Raw genomic sequence first — 15,776 nt, forward strand, 5'->3', positions numbered from 1 at the left:
AGTAATTGCACACGACGAAGACATAAATCCTTCAATCTCCCACTTGTCTTAGACAAGTGTGCAATATTCAAATTCCTTAAGTCAATATGTGTCGATTTGATAATATGATTGCATCACATGTCGAGACCATATTAATCTACAAATCGTTTCTTGAAATCTGAGTTAGAATTACAAAACCAAATGATTACTGAGTATTGCATTTGAACGCGGCCACGTATATTCTGAATTCTCCCTCTTCAAGCGGCCATGACACATTCCCTAATTTAATAGGTTGACTCAATCCAATCTTGTGGCAACAAGGCTCCCACTCAACTTTTGAAATAACCGGGAAACACACTTTATAAGCTCTAGTTACGGGCAGACTTTTGAGTGTACCATAGTTAAATCAATCATTGAATGAAATCAGTGTTCCACTCATGTCAAAGGAATCCACTAATATATCCGGAAGCTCTATACTTGAACTTCAAAGTAGGTCAATAGTTTGATCATGCATCATTCATGCATATCCAAGTTACTGACCGAGCATCACCATGCCCCTATAGCCCATGAAACTACGCTATCCAATCAATCTTACATGCTAGTCCATTTATTGAAATCATTTATGTCCACTTTAATGATTTCGAACTAGGAACTTAAATAATTTATGAATTTTGTTCACCTGTGGGGTTTCATTCCTTAGGTCATTTAAATAAACTAACCTGATGAGCCCATCAATCCATAATTATTTTGGACATTTTATTTAATTTCCAAAACCATAATTAAATAAGAGAAATGAAATTTCTATTTTAAACATAATTCTGCAAATATATGCATTCCTCATGTAATATGCTTTCTCAAAACATATACAACTTGAATTACATAATTTACTTCAATCCAAGTCTTTAATATGACTCTCATATCTTAGTCTATGGAAGGGGTTTAGTGATTTCTCACTCATAATAAAACTTTGCAGATCACGACATTCCACCTGTCATTGATTGATCTCATAAACGAGGTGATATCTCATATCTATTTGTTTTGTATTTGTGATGTGACCTTGACTCCTTTGTTTTGGCAAAGGTATCCTTTTAGTCACAAGACAATTTGATCCAAACTTCCTCCGAAACTACTCTTACTGAAGCTAAAACACATATTCTGACAATGAGTATGCAGCAGTATTCTGCTTTGAACTCTTTCAAGCTTACTGTCCTTCTTCACAAAATGTATCTAGATCACTATCTAAAGTCATCTTGCCTATTTGGGAAACTTGCATCTGTATAACCTTTTAACAACTTATTCACTTTTAACACCATTAGCTAGGAAAATTCCTTTAGTCCTTTTCAAGTACTCAAGGATTTGCTCTTTGCAACTTTCAGTATGCTTATTTTGAATTCGCTTGAAACTTGCTACACATGAACTAGTCATATGTAACATTTTTCTTGTACATATCATGGTACATATAATGGACCCTTTTGCAAAAGCATAAGGTACACTATCCATACAACTCAACTTTATTAGCTTTTGAAAGCACTGAGTTTTACTGAGCGTACTACCATGAAACATGGGAAAACATCCTCTCTTAGAGTCTTGCTTCATGAACTTGTCGAGATCCTTATCAACATAAGTCTCTCGATGTTGTCCAATCATTCTTCAAGATTCACTTCGTGGATCATGATTCCCAATATGTACTCAACATCTCCTAAGTCTTTCATATAGAAACAACTCTCTAACCACTGCTTGACTTATTCAAGCATTGATATGTCATTTCATATGAACTGTATGTCATCTACATACATGACCAAGAAGACTAATTTCTCCCACTAAACTTCTTCTCTCTACAAGATTCCTTTTCGTTCTTTGAGGAAATCAAACTGTTTGATTGCCTAATCGAAACGAATGTTTCAACTCCCTTATGCTTACTTCAATCCATTAAATGAATTTCTGAAGTTTGCAAAACTTTCTAGGATTTCTGGATTTCAAAATTCTTAGATTGTATCATATACATATCCTCCATCAAGAATATTTCAAGAAAGTGATTTTGATATCCATAACTAGAATAATCCGAGTAGGCTTACGCATCTAATAGGTTTGACCCTATTTGTATGACTATCATGGACTAATACATCTTTACAGACATGGAGTCCATACTGGATTTCTTGGCTTTAAGCCATTTCTTGAGTTGGTACTTATCCAAAGCTTGCTTGTAGGGCATGGGTTCTAACCATTCCAATAGGAAAATTTTAGAATCCACCTTTTCTCAGAATTTCAACAAACTATTTGTTTTGATCCCAAGTAACCTACAATAGGTATGAGCAACAATAGAATTATTCTTTTCAACTCTTTGAAGTCTTTTATTCAAGTGGGACGATAGAAGCCTCGCTAGTGGAATTAGCTTGCTTCGACATATGGTTTATCAAATTAGCTGATTTCATATGCCTTCGTCTCTGATGTGGTGTTATCCACATCCATCTATTGCTCGTCTCGAATCTTATCGAGATCTAATTTTACTCCCACTTGGCTTTGTAGGAAAAGATTTCTTTCTATAAAGACACTATTGCTAGCAACAAACACTTTGTTTTCTACGCGATTGTCGGAATAATACCTCTTAGTTTCCATGGGATAACCCATGAAAAACTGTTGATTTAGGGTCTATTATTTCATCTTTGTAAACATTTTACATTGATTTCATAACCCTTAATCCTGTTTAGAAAAGATAAGTTTTGGAACATTTCCAAATCATAACATTTATGACATCTTTTCTACTACTTTGGTTAAGTTTCCTCTTTAGTATATTCGCAAGTGTTGTTGTAATTCATGTCCTAAAAACGATATTTGTAAATCATTAAAGCTAAACTAGGATCGAACCATGGCAAGAAAAGTTTGATTCCTTCTTTTAACATACACTTTAAATGTAATATTTCTAGATTGTGAACTAATTCAACAATTCCCTTTTAGATGATCATTTACTTTTTGAGTTAAATATTTATCACAACAATCATATTGTGGTGTTAAATTGTTTATCTCAAACTGATTTTACATTTCATTTTGGAATTTTGAACATTTCAATGATTCCATGCTTAAGTAATTATCGATATATTTACTTAAATCGTTAGTAAAAGCAATAAAATAGTTAAATCTCTTTGCTAATTCTTGAACTTATGGTCCACGCACATCATATGTATGAGTTCCAAAAGGTCATTTTAGCTCCTTTACCCTTTCAACTAAAAGGCAACTTGGTCATCTTACCTAATCAAGCATGACTTCTAATTCTCAAGTGATTCATAATCATATAGGAATAAGAGTCCACCCAATATAACTTTGGATGTGCAAAATGGTTTATGTGAACTAATCTTACTTTGTTATAAGTAAGTCTACTTTAAATCATCTAATTTTGCTTTTGTGATCTACTTATATCAATGTCATAAAACAAAATAACTCATATCTAGCAAAATGAAAACAATTTATTACCTTGGTCATGGATCAACACTTGTCCAAGCCAAGTAAAAACAAATCAGTATTCAAACTAACACTGAAAATTGTTTCATTAAAACTGGAAATTGTTCTAAAATCATCATAAAAATTCAGAAATTAAAACTATGAAGCTATCTCTGGCCACTCAAACATTTCTAGTGCACCTTCAAGCTTCACTTCCTTGCTAGCCTCACTTGCTTGCAGTTCATGCGCAACATTCATAATGTTAAGCACTACAACTTGGTATCACATACCTAAGTGAAAGTTAAAATGTTTATAACATAATACCTGAGGTTGATGCTCCATTCTTCTTGAGGAAGTCAAGGTATTTCTGGCAATTGCGTTTCCAATGCCCCTTCTTCTTGCAGTAAAAGCATTCACTTTCACTTGCAGCTTTGGGTTTTGGACTTGCCTTAGGCTTCTCAGGAGCCTTGGCAACTTGCTTGCCCTTGCTCTTGGCACTTACCTTTTGCCCCTTCTTCTTGAACCCCTTTCCATTTTGAATCATAAGAACTTCCTTCTTAGGTTCCTTAGGGATTTGCTTTTCAGCATTATCCAGCATTGCGTGCAATTGATTCATAGTCTTAGCAGTCGCAGTCATGTTAAATTCATGATAAACTAGTTAAAACTTTCTGGAAGTGAGTGGAGAATGATGTCTATTGCCATCTCATCACTGTATGGGTGCCCCAGTTTCTCCATACTTTGAATAAGGCTGATCATTTTGAAAACATGATCATGAACTGTGGCACCCTTCTCCATCCTACAATCCAGAATCTCACGATGGAGCTCGTACCTTTCGACTCTAGCTTGTTTCTTAAACAAAGCTTTGAGTTCTTGCATCATTGTGTACTCATCCTGATCCTCAAAACGCTTTTGAAGACTAGGTTCCATGGTAGCAATCATCAACCAAATGATAGGCACAACTCTATCATGAGCTTCCTTGTGCTTCTTGACTTCTACCGTAGTTGCATTTTCTAGTAGAGGTCCTGGCAATAGGGTGTCAATGACATCCTCTCTACCTTCAGATTTCTGAACGAGCCTTAGCATTCTTTCCCAAGTGGAAAATTTTTCTCCTGTCAACCTATCCTTCTCAAGGAATGGTCGAAGATTGTAAATATTGTTGTCATTGTTATTACGGCTACCCATCTAAGTCAAAATAAGGCAAAGTTTAATAATTATGTTTAATTTAACATTAAAGTGCCATATACGAATTAATTAGGTAACTTTAAAGCACTTTATTCAACATTAATTGATCCCAATTGAATTTTATGTGATTCCAAGATCCTTTATTTGTGTAATAGTTGACCGGACTGAGGCCCTACCATCAAGCATTACATTTTCAAGGTGAGTAAACTCTTTACTGATTACAACTCTTGTAACTCTTGGTTGAATAATTAACCATCACATGTTTAATTATTACCCTTTGCTTCAAGGTTCTAAACGCTTTAGGTAACCTTGTTGAGCATAACCAATTAAATATGTAGAACGTGATCTACCCCAAATTAACCAAGATAACAAGTGACACTCTGCTGAGGTCGACCCATCACTCACGATCGAAGGATTGTTAGGTATCTAATTGGAAAAGCAATCTCAATATTTCTGGGATCTAGATTCATTTATGTTGTGATTATATAGTGAACTCTAGCGCATCATCAATCAACATAAATAAAATCTAACATGCATAATCTACTAATGCAATAAAACATGACATAGTATGACCCCTTAGTCCTAAGAAAACTAGAAATGAAAAGCTCCCACTTGAATCATCATGGATCTCCATCCACCTTGCTCCTTTGGGCCTTCACTTCATGGGCTTTTTTGGACTAACACTATTTAAGTAACTAATCTATTTTCTTTAAATAAAAGTTACAAAAATACTTAACGGTACGCAGACCGTATTTAGATTACAAAAATACATCACGATGCGCATATCGTATTTTAGAATCTATGGGCCATACTAGTCTATATATAGAAACATAATATCATATAGTGTAAAAGTTCCATATAATAAATAACTCAACATGCTTGACTAAAGTACAACATTGAAGGGTTCATAATTAAGGCAACACATTTCCTAAAATATCATATATTTTAAATCATAATTATATAATATCATATATTATTCATGACCAATCATAAAATATCATATATTTTATAGAATCAAATCTTATTTATATCTAGAAAGATAAATCATATTTAATCTTCCATGATTATCCTAACAACTTTAGGAGATTCTATCCTAATTTAAGCCAATCAAATAATTTTAAAATCAATTATCCTAATCTAATTATGGGATAATCACATTATTTGAATCAATTATTATCCTTTTGGAATATGCTCAGAATATCCTAATCAATCTTATCCAAAATTAACCACTTTAATCATGGATAATTACTAATTTAACAACTTTAAATATGGATGATATCAACTATAACAACTTTTGCAAGATTTGATTTTATCCTAAAATAAAAGATTTTATCCAAAATAAAAGATCATATTTTCAAAATATGTTATTTTATCCCAAAATAAATCATATTTATCTTGAAATAATTTTAAAAATTAAATTTTTTTTTTGAAAAACCGTACTGTACGGCTGCTGGCTAACTGGAGCTAGCCACTGCCGCAAGGCAGCAGCAGCCAGTAGCAGTGGCAGCCACGGCAGCAGCGTGTAACGCTTGCCCAACTGCTGCCCCAGCCACCAGGACCGCCGCCCTCCCCTTCCCCTCGCTCTTGGACTAACACCAGGTCGGCAGCCGCAGTGGCTGCGCCACCCAGCCGCGGCTGCGGGCCTTAAAACCTTTTTTTTTTATTAGTTTTTAATTTAATTAGAATAACTTTTATAAAAATTAAATCAAATCAGTCCCCAAAAATTAAAATTAAATCATCATTCAATATTAAAATTAGGGTTCATCACAAAATTAATCCCAATTTAATTCTAACTCTTAAAATTAAATCAATGATCATACACAAAACACTTTTATGCATAAATCAATCCAATTAAAATTATGAATCATAAAACAAATCAAATTAAATCAAATTTTAAGCTATGAATTTTTGAAAAATTCGAAATTAGGGTTAGGGGGTTCGAAAATTTCGAATATTTTAGGGCTTAATTCGGTCCTCTTCATGGCTATTTGAGCATAATTAAATCCCATTTAATCGATTCCAAAAGTTTAATCACATTAAATATAATAATTGAACCATAATTAAATTAATTTCTCCCTCTTAATTGATTATAAAATTAACATGGACTTCAAATTAATCGTATTAATATGATCAAGCGCGTTCATGCAAGAGGCTAACTGATACCACTGTAGGAGTTTATAGGTACTACGCAGCAGAAAATCATGAATCATATTCATAACAGTACCTAATCCCAAGAACACATGCATAACACACAAGACACATAATCGTACCTTTGAAGCGTGAATTCCACGTAGCAATTTGATTGACAAATCAGGGAGAGAATAGAGCCCCAAGCGTTGCTCCTCTACTTAGTCCACGAGCTTCGAACGAGCTTTCCCCCAATACTAGATTGGTCGAGTGATTGAGGAAAACCGCGATCACCACCTTTATTGGATAAACCGACCACCACGATCTACCACCACCACGAACCACCACACTGGCGCCAAGGGAGGAGGAGAGAGCCGTGAGATAGAGAGGAGTATGAGAGGGGTTGGTCTCGTGTTTGCTAATTAGGGTTTGATCACACCGATCAGATAATTGCATACTCCTTCGCAAACCCTAGGCACCTAGTCTATTTATAATCATATTATATTTAGACTAGGGTTAGGAAGCCCAAAACCCTTTAATCCACTCCATGTGGCCGGCCATACTAGAGGATGAGGCCCATCTTGGGCCTTGTCCTCTCATGCCCGATCTAGACCGTTTGTGTGACCTTATAGGATCCGTCCAATTGGGCTTTGGGCTATTTTACTAGCCCAAAGATCGTTAGTACCTCTAGCTATGATAAAACAACGACCCAAATGTACGAACTTAATTATCTCCATAATTTGATCCATTTATATATCTAGTAATTGCACATGACGAAGACATAAATCCTTCAAATAGGTTGGGAGACATCCCTTGTGGTAGCATGATGACTAGGTTGGCTACCAACCTTGGCTTTGGCAGATATCTCCTCTCTTGTACTCCGGTGGGGGATGTCAACGCCCTTTACCTTGACACCGCTCAACTCAAGCAAGTGCAATTCATAGAAAAGAGCGATGATGACGAGGTGTTTGATTGGCTAGTGAGGAATGCTTATCGGTGTTATCTTCCGAACCCCTCCTTGACCTCTCTCCACCGTCATGCCTCGAACGTATGGTTTGTTCCCGTAAGCAACCGCATCCCCAATGAGGATGAAGACATGGAAGATGTGCTTAATGAAGAGCAAATAATTCAAAGAAATCAAAATCAACGTCAAAAACAACAACAACAACAAGATCAAGAAGCGCCTCAACCTCAACATCGACAACATCGATTCGCCAACCTCGACATGGAGGCTTTGAGTGCCCAAATGACGAGCATGCAAGTTCGAATGGAGGGGATGTATGATCAAGATTTTGAGGCGATCTACAACCAAATGAGATGCATCTCTGAAATGCAACAAGTTATGTTTCTCCAACAACAACAACTCTATGATGCGAGTGTTAACCGTGGGGAGATCACTCCCCCGATTAACTACCCGTACTTTCCTCCTCAACTCGGTCCCGTACCTTCTTGGGGAGATGATGGGAGGGCTACCTACCCATATTGGTAAGGACCTCAAGGGTCTAACACCGAGACTGCTGATTTCCGGATGAGCACGGTAACTATGATTACCGTGTGCCTGGTGGGGCAACTATAGGGGTGATCCTAACTACCCCTATATCGATCCCACCCTCCATTGCCACTAGAGTTTCCCGATCAGTTTACTCCCTTGGCCCCTTGGCAACAAGATAACTTTAGGGGCCATTATGGTTGGCCACCCGGCTACACCAGGGGATGGGATCCTTATGGTCTCCCATCCGTCTTCTCATATGATAGGGATGATGATAATGATAATGTTGGGCCTAGTGGTAACTAGTTTCCCCTCTTTGTGCTTTTACCTCCATCCCTTTTATTATGTGATCTTTGTTTTGTATTGATGGGATGTTGAGATGTATTTTTGTTTAGCTTGGGGGGACACTAGTCTTATGAAGAGTCTTGGTGGCCAATTTTGTTGTTGTTGGATATCCTTGATTTTTCATGTCTTGATGGTTTATGATTGCTTATCTTGATCATACTTGATATTGTTGAGTGTTGTTGAGTGTTGTTGTTTCCATGACCATGTCATGTTATTCTTGTTGAAAATCTTTTGTTAATAGATTTTGATGATGATTGCTTTTCCTTGATGAGTTGGTGATTTTTGCACCGTTGAATCCAAATCCCTCAATCCAAAACCCTTGAATCCAAATCCCTCTAATCCAAATGATTTTGCTTTGGTGTATAGTTGTTTTTGTTATTTTAAGTATATAGCTGATTTTAATATTTTGATTGATTTGTTTGGGTTTGATTTTGTAGATTATTTTGATTTTGTTTCTTTGTCTTTTCATTTTTGATTTTTCTTTCTTATTATTTTGTTTTAAAGTTACTAACCGTTTTCTTTGTATATAGTTCCATTTTCTCTTTTTCATTCTCACTCGGATTTAACTATTCTTACTATGCTTGCTTGGAGCTTCATGGAGGTGGTATTTTCATTACCCCGCTTTTCTTAACTTAGCTTGGATTCTCGGTGAGATCTTTCTTATTTCCCCTTTTCTTTATTTTCTTTCATTATTTTCATAAAATAGGATTAGTTTAGGAAGAGTTGAATGGTTCGAGGATGTTTTCTTTATAACACCAAAGGTGTTTGGGGGGTCATTGGCGATGTTGTTGAATGACCACTTGTTTGTCAATTGGGATTTATATGACATGCATGCATCTTTGCACTTTTCCTTATATTTTCCTTTTCTTCTCTTTTCTACTTTTCTTTTTCATTTCACTCTTTTCAAAATTGCAAAAATCCAAAAATATGATTTTGAGGCTTTCTTTTAGTTTTCTTTTCATGTTATGCTTTTGTTATAGATATAATATCATCCGAACTTTTTCTTTTGAATGAATGGTTTCCTATGTGGTATCGGCATGCACGGTTTGAGAGTATCTTTGGTTGATTCTAGGATAGAGTATGCTAAGGTAATGTCTTTAGAACTTTTGGGACCTTGAAGTGGGATTCTAATTGTTTTTGAGAATTTTAAATTGCTCCCTTTTGGTGAATTTGAAACTAATAGTGAGTTATTGCTACAACCATGTGAGGTTTAATTGTTTTCAAGCCTTCTACATATTTTGCATGAGCGGCACATGGATCCTTGACTATTGTATACTTTATCTAGAATTTGATTCTTGTCTCCCGAGATTGCGACCGAGCCATTTAGGAAGGACAAAGGCATCTTTTCGGGGTGGTGATTTTCTTATTCTGGGATAGTTTTCTATTTCTTTATTTTAGGTTTTCATTTTCCTACTTGCTAACCATTTGAGCCATAAACCTTCTTTTCGAGCTATATCTTTAGATTTTGAGCCTTTTGTTTCATTCTTGTTTCCATTATTGGTTTTCGTGAAGCAATTGATCATTTTGTTGGAGAATATGGTGGATGAGTTGTATATTGGTTCTTATAATGAATGCAAGTTTGTGTTGTATATATCTTGTGAATAAAAGGCAAATGCCAAGTTGAAAAAGCCGTCCATAGTTAAAAGAGGCGAGGACAATGAAATAATGTGAAAAATGAAAAGTTGAAAAAATGAGAAAAAGCAAAGTAAATTCAAAAAGCTTTGGCAAAATTGAAAAAAAAAAGAAGTGAAAAATGAAAAAGTTTAAAAAATATTTTGATGTAAATGTTTCTCCCTATTTTAAGCATTGAGGACAATGCTTCATTTTATCTTGGGGGGAAGCATTCTTACGCTTTTTGTATATATGTTTGTGATTGGCTTTGTATAAGCTTGGGGGTGTTGGTGTTTTCGTTTGGTGATTGCTTGATTATGGTGTTGAGGATTGATCACCCTTTGCTTCACAATTTAGGTATACCACCAAATTTCAAATTTTACCCTACCTTCACCCTTTTTCGCCCTTACATTATAACCCTTCTCAAGACCTTTTGACCTTTGTGGTTGAGTCACAAGTCGGTGGAGGGAGATGTGGGTCAAGCCTATGGAGCGGTGTGCATTAGTCAAGATGTCGAGTAGCCTTAAATCTCTTCCTTTTTCCGGTTCCTTCGAGGAATCATTGAAATGCTCGCTAGAGGTGGATTTGAAGCTAATTGGGAGATTGTGTTGAAAATGTTTTGAGATGAAGGTGAATTGTGTTTCATTTGTTATCTATGCTTAGCATATCCTATGTTTTAATCAACCTTAGAGATCTTGGAACGTGCATACCTTTATTGTATAGAAAGTTGTTTATTCACTTGCATTTGGTCATTTGTAAAAGTCCATTTCATTAGCTACTTGTTTGAATTTTCGATTTTACTTTCTTTTATTGATTTGCCTCATTTTACCTTCAAGAGTTATGGGTCAAACTCTTTGGATACCCTTACGAGACCTCACTTGTCCTCATTGGCGACTTTGGGGTTTAAAGAGCTTGTTGTAGCTAAAAACAACCGTGATTCTTACGAAAAGTGAGTCTTAGTGTATATTCTTATCACTTTATTTCCTTTTTCTTGTTTGAATTAGTCTTTCATCCTATTTCTTCTTGCTTTATTTTGCTCGAGGATGAGCAAAAGTCTAGCTTGGGGGAGTTTGATGAGTGTCATTTATGGCACTTATTTAGCTTCTTTTAGGATGATTTTTCGTTGCTTTTACATCTCTTTTATCTCCATTTCTCTAGTTTTACTTGTAATTTCTCTATTTTGCATTTTCTTTAGTTGTTTCCTTATTTTCTTGCTTTTCTTAGTTTATTTGGAATTTTCTCCTTTACTTGTTTGCTTTTCTTTGATTTTAGGAAGATAGTGATTTTCAAGAAGCTCATTGGCGTTCTCTCGGGGAATACAAGGCTTAGGATGCATCCCGGTTCCTCCTCTTGAAGCTCAAAAGCAAAGGAGTGCAAGGGCCAAGTCTTCAAGGCCGCGCTCTCATACCGCGTGGACATCAAAAGTCGGTGTTGAACCCACCGTAAAGGCCTCAAGTGACTTCCTCCCCAACATGTATCATGTGGAACGCACGGGAACATTATCGAGCGCATGAACCCGAGCTCCTCTGCTCCCAGGCGCGACTGCGTACGAGGGAGGAGCGGCCGCGCAGGAGGCTGGCGCGGCCGGGCAGATGCCAGGAGCGGCCGCACATCTCTCTCCCCCCTGTTCTGTACCCATTTTGTTGCGGATGCGCTTAGGGATGTGATGCCGCGCCTTTTAAGGTTTCTTTTTGACGTCTAACTAACTTCTCCTTAGTTAGTTTTACTATGTATAGAATTCCTTCATTTTCTAGAGAGAGAATAATTAGAGAATAACATTAGAATTAGATTTTGATTAGAATTCTAGAGATTGAAGCTCAAGATTTTGGAGAATTTGTTCTTAGATTTTAGAGAGAGAAACTTGGTGTTTGATGATTGTGATATTGTGATCTTCATTCCTCTTTGACATTGATCAAAGTTTTGTAAGAATTATTTCCTTTTCAATGCAATTTGATGTTTGATTTTGATATATTGTTGAATTTCTATTGTTTAGATTGATTTTGATTGTTGATATTTGGATTACAATGTTGATGATGAAATTGATGATTACTTTTGTTATGCTTTTCAATTTTACCATGAGTAGTGAGTAGTTATTTTGCTAGGGATGTGGTGAAGCATGTATTAGTGATAATCTATAGCTAATTTGGGGTATTTGATTGATTTGTTAACGTGATTAAATTGGTTGATGAAATTTTTGCATGTGTTTGATTTGAAGAGGAGTAGCTAACCTTGATGATCATGCTAAATTGCATAATAGTTTTCAATGACACGAACAATTGATTTGGAAGCTATTATTATTGATTGATCTTGATTTGCGATTTTCCTTTGAAGTCATTTGTAGAGACATCTAGCTTGACCCTAGGAAATAGCTCTTTGAATGATTTTGATTGTAAATATAGTTTTCCCTCACATTGTTTTATTGATAAAATTCCCGTCAAATTAGCAAGTTTATCATTAGTTCTTGTGGATCCTAAATTCCCTAGTGTTTTGATAATTGATTTTCGTTTGTTAGCTTTGAATTGATTCGATAGCTTAGACCAACCCATTGCTTTAAGATTTCGGAATATCTTAACTTAAGACCTTAGCAAATACCGCTTTCCCTTAGGTTCGACCCGGACTTACCCCTATACCTAGGGTTGGGTTTGGTTTTACAAATTTTGTTTTGATCGGGGAATCTAGAAATCAACGACCTAGGTTTATCCCCCGTCATGTGGCAAAAGAGATAAATTGTCACGAGAGCATTAGCTGTGAGGATTTATCAAACCAAGAGTGGCTTGGAGCCATTAGCAAAGAGTTGCTTACCTTAGAGTAATAAGTGTTAATACAAGCCAAAGCATGCTTAATCACTCATTGATTCTTTAGATCTTAGAATCGCCTTATTCTCACTAAATAGGGAATATTTTAATGTGTGAATAAGACGTTTAAATAAGTTTGAAATATATGCATGAATTCAATCTTATTTAGTATTATGAATGGTTTTTCATTTCAAATTCTTCAATTGTAGAACCATGTCTTGTGCCCGGAACTCCCGGAGAAATTGGCATTTTGTCTAAATTTGACCAATTTCAAGGAATGAGAAGAAGAACTCCGGAAAAGTCTTCGGAATTGTTCTATGGAGTACATTCTTGACATTCCCATTCCAAGCTTCTTTGCCAAGGGAATCATGAGTGATGAGACTCATGAGACTTAGTCCTTGGATTGTTACAAGGTCACACTTTTGATGAGGGATTCCTTCCGGAGGATTAGAAGAGGAGATTCACCTCATACCTTCCAGACATGCTTCTTAATAGTCTTAAGGAGCTTGTCACTATGTCTTCCGAGACAAGGGACTTGAATGTTCATAACTTGACCAAGTCGTTTATGAACATTAAGATCAAGATCCCAGAAGAAGGTTGCCTTGCTAAGGAAAGGCTTGAAGTGTGGACCAAGGTCTACAATGCGAGGCTTAGACCCAGAATGCCTTTTAACCTCATGTGCTTCAAATGACAAGGATTTTCAAGCACTTGGAGCTTATTGGGAAGCCATTAGAGGATGAACAAGCGGCACATATGCTACTAATCTCACACCACTCAGGCTATGTTGCATTGAAAATGCATTTGACGGCCAATCGAGATGAACTCTCATTGATGGAGGTTGTTCAAGAGCTTCGTAGAGCCGATTCTTGCAAGGATACTAAGTTCTCTCTATGGCCTAAGAAGAAGGAGTTCAAAGACAAGGCAAAGATGCGGTGCTTTTATTGTAGTAGGCAAGGCCACTACAAAAGGGGATGCAGCGAGTACCTAGAAGATAAGGCAAAAGGAAAAGTAGCTCTCACCTAAGGTATCTTCTTTATAAACCATCACTTGAACATAAGCAATTCATAAAGGTATTAGATACCATAAATGACTCACTATATGCTCCTATTTCAGGAACTAAGTGAGAAGAGCTTCACAAGTTTATGTGCATTTGCAAGCGGAAGAAGAAGACAATCTGTCCATCAAACTTGTAATTGCATAGTTTGTCTTAAAATAGAACTTATTCTAGTTTTATTGTTGAACATATTTTGATCTTTTGGCGTTGGACGTCAGCTTGTTAGATCACAAGACTATAACTATATTTTAAAAGTCTTGTTTATATGTTTTATGGCATGAGATGTTCATCCAAATATTCTTTATTTAGACAAACATGTTTATAATGTTAATAATACCACTAAAAAAGCTAAGACCATTGAGTCAAATGAGACATACTTGTGGCATTGTCGTCTTGGCGACATTAACATCAAACGCATTAAGAAACTTCAACAAGAAGGTATTCTTGACTTATTTGATTTATAATCGTTTGAAAATTGCGAAGGATGTCTATTAGGCAAGATGATAAAACAACCATTCTCCAAGTTAGGAGAAAGGGCAGGTGACTTACTAACCCTAATACACACTGATGTATGTGGTCCAATGAGCACAACCACAAGGAACAGTCATCGATATTTTATAACCTTCACAGAAAACTATAGTAGATATGGATATGTTAATCTTATTTTATAACCTTCAGAGTGAAGTTGAAAATCAGCTTGGCAAGAAAATCAAAGCCCTTCGATCAGATCGAGGTGGTGAATACTTGAGCCATGAATTCGATGACCATCTGAAAGAACATGGTATACTTTAGAAATTGACACCTCCAGGTACTCCACAATGGAACAGAGTTATCCGAAAGGAGAAATTGAACCTTGCTAGACATGGTATGATCAACAAGTGGTCTTAGTGATCTTCCTTTCTCTTTCTAGGGACACACACTTATAACCGCGGCACTAACACTGAACCGTGCTTCGTCAAAAGCTGTAGAAAAGACTCCATATGAATTATGGACGAAGAAACCTCCTAGGTTATCTTTTCCCAAGATCTAGGGTTACAAAGCATATGTAAAAAGATTAATTTCTGACAAACTTTAACCTAAATCTAACAAGTGTTTCTTTGTGGGCTACCTAAAAGAAACCAAGGGGTATTACTTTTACAACAAATCCGAGAACAAAGTGTTTGTTGCTCGCAATGGTGTCTTTTTGGAGAAGTAACACCTTTCCAAAATGACAAGTGGGAGGAAAATCGAACTTGATGAAGTTCGAGAAGACGAGCAACAAAATCAAATTGACAGTCAAAGTGCTCAAACAACATCTGTTGACGTTGGTTAAATTGTGCAAAGTTAAACCGACAATGCAAGTGCTTAGTCCATTACCCTACGTGGGTCGTAGAGGCCAAAGTCTCAACATGATAGATATCTTAATTAGGACATCCTATTAGTGGATGGAGATGAACCAGTAACCTACAAGCAAGCTATGGCGAGCTCCGACTCTGCTAAATAGCAAGAAGCCAAGAGATCTGAAATGGAATCCATGTTTAAAAATCAAGTATGGGACTTTGTTGATTTACCTGAAGGTTACACAAAGATGGAAATATATTCATTTACAATGCTAGACTGGTAGCAAAAGGTTACAGGCAAATTCACGGTGTTGATTATGATGAAACCTTTTCTCCTGTCACAATGCTTAATTTCGTTCAAATCATCCTAGCAATTACTGCATATTACAATAATAAAATATGGCAGATGGACGTTAAAACCGCCTTCCTCAATGGAATTT

This window comes from Chenopodium album, chromosome 12, assembly GCF_948465745.1.
Source record: "Chenopodium album chromosome 12, dcCheAlbu1.1, whole genome shotgun sequence".
Taxonomy (NCBI): Eukaryota; Viridiplantae; Streptophyta; class Magnoliopsida; order Caryophyllales; family Amaranthaceae; genus Chenopodium; species Chenopodium album.